Here is a 2,600-nt window from a genome sequence, read left to right as displayed (position 1 = left end):
GTTAATTCCAACTTTGTTATATGTAAAATCTATTTGTCCAAGTTTAATAATTAATGTTAAAAATGTAAAATAAGAATTTAATTGCTCTAATTTTGTGTTAAAGGTTCCTTAAGCAAATTTCGAGAGCATTGGAGTAAAAGGCAAGTTGAATACTAAAGATGACGGATTGCTGAAAACATAAAGATCACATTTTTATGATTGGTCTAGCTAGCAAATGCACTTTAAAAAGTGAAAAGATGACATGCATTAAAACTAAAGAAGGACAACTGAATTATTTTCACATGGAATGTGGTCCTAAAGAAGAGTGGGGCAAGTGGGAGAGAAAATCAGGTGTGGGCCTTTCTCGTTTTTGGTTCATAAGACGGAAACCACCATTTGTTTTTTTAGAGAGATACTCATTCTTTGGAGGTAGCCATTGAAGAAAATTCCCAAGATAATGAAGAAGAAGAAAAGAAAGGAGTAAAGAAGTACACAAGAGAAAATGAGAAAGAAATGGTACCCATCTACATAAAACCTTCTTTACCTTTTAATATTTTTATTTTTTCTTTACTTTATTATTTCATTGTTTGTATATTCATGGATAGATATAATTTGAGTATTTTATTTTTCCTTGAACATGAGCTAAAAATTTTTGTAGCTAGAAATAATGATGAGCCCTGGATTATGAATTTTTGATGTTGTATGGATGTTTTTAGCATTTAAAATATTTTTCATTCAAGCATGTTTGATTATAATTACCTACTTTTGCTTGATCACTATTAGCAAGTTTCTTAGATAATTTAGATTTTGGAAAAAAATAAGATTAGTGGAATAACTTGAATTAATGATATATGAATACTCCTAGTTTAAGTTGTGATTTGTAGATGACATAGGAATATGTTATTTACCTTGAATGACCCATGAAAAATTGATGCTTAAGTAGTGTTATTTATTCTTGATTTGCATAGGAATATGATTAATTTAATTTAAAAGGCCATAACATATGTGTTTGGACAAATCGTATGTTCATTTATAAATTTCTGGTCGACAAATTGGTAATGCATTCCTCTATATACATTGCAATGAATTTGCATTCTAGGGAGATTTAACAGTTCTAGGTCATCATAGGTATCGTGTTCTATTTGTTCTTTTTATTATTTATTTATTTTACTTACTTGCTTAGTTTTTAGTTTAATTCAAATCATGATTAATTGTTTTATTCCAAGGTTTTAAGTGTCGATTTTATAAAATTTGTTACTAGCACAATCCTTGTGGAGACAATATCTTACTTATCATTATATTACTGGTGTGGCTGCATGCACTTGCTTATTTACTAAAAATTATCCATCTTTTTCTACAACATCAACATTTTCTCACCTCTCTCTCCCTTTTACTCTCTCCTCCTTCTTCCACTGATCTTCATCTAATTCTCCCACCCTCTCTAACTCATTTCCTTCTCCCTCTCCTTCTTACTCTCCCTCTAATGTCCCTCTCTCTCTCTCTCTCTTCCTCTCTTTATTGTAGATTTGGGCACATGGCAGACAAGAGCTTCTTCCCCAATAGTGGCAGACAAGAGGCGACAGGGTGGGTTTCTTGATGAGGTTTCTTCACCAAATGTGGTTTTATATTTGTATTTGGTTTTGATTTTATTTTAAGATATTATTATGGATTTTGAATTTGAGTTTGATTTGTGCAGATATACATTTATGATGAATTTGAGTTTGGGGACATTTGATATTTGTTATCCATGATTATTGAGCACTCAATGGATGACATTTTGAGGAAAATGCTCAAACACTAGCTCGAGTAGTTTTTGTCAACCAAGAGAAACAACGTGCACAAGTCGAGATACATAAGGGGATCAATTATGACAGTGTAGATCTCTAGTAGAGAATAGAGGTTTACCAAAGTTGTGCACAAGGACAGAATCGTTCAGATGAAATGATGAGGTATTTGACTATCATGATGCCTATGAGGAGGGGTGTTCAGAAAATATTCATTCTGATTCAATCCAATCTACTTCGCATAGTGCGGATATCCGCACTTGTGCGGATTGAATACACATTCACCTATAAAACTAACCGATCCAATCTAAACCTATATGTATTTTAAAAAATTATGAATATATATGTAAAATAAATATTTTTAATATTTCAAACGTTAATACTTTTAAAATGTTTAAATCATAATAAAATTAAATCCTCTCTTTAAGACATGGTTTCATTTATTATATATATATATATTTAGTTGAATACATATTTTTTTGTTTATTTTATGTAATGCGTGTAATATGTTTGAGATAAAATCTCATGAAGTCACACAATGATGTATCTTTTGTTGGTTATGTTTAAACAATTAAGTGCAAGATATATGATAAAAATTGATTTATTTTTATTCATTTATATATATGGTGACTTAACCATTTATGTACCTACATTACCATTAACATTTATATATATGGAATATAATATTTTATGAGAAAGAAGATGAACATAATAATATGTAGCCTATCATTTGAGTTTTTGTTGATTTTAAGTTAAAAAGAAAATGCTTTCTTTTGTTACACCCCAAATTTCGAGGCAGATTTATTTAACCTCGAAATGTAGACTCGCAGAGATAAG

General features: G+C 30.0%; 1 long non-coding RNA gene across 1 annotated transcript; it reads left to right on the top strand.

Annotated features, from left to right (window-relative positions):
* Nucleotides 1–346: 346 nt before the first annotated feature.
* LOC133782768 (uncharacterized) lies at nucleotides 347–2,190 on the top strand. The gene is made up of 3 exons (XR_009870707.1): nucleotides 347–495; nucleotides 1,504–1,563; nucleotides 1,676–2,190. It is a non-coding gene; the product is annotated as an uncharacterized LOC133782768 (long non-coding RNA).
* Nucleotides 2,191–2,600: the final 410 nt, after the last annotated feature.

The sequence above is a fragment of the Humulus lupulus genome, chromosome 6 (assembly GCF_963169125.1).
Source record: "Humulus lupulus chromosome 6, drHumLupu1.1, whole genome shotgun sequence".
NCBI classification, from domain to species: domain Eukaryota; kingdom Viridiplantae; phylum Streptophyta; class Magnoliopsida; order Rosales; family Cannabaceae; genus Humulus; species Humulus lupulus.
This window is presented reverse-complemented; position numbering and strand designations above follow the sequence as displayed.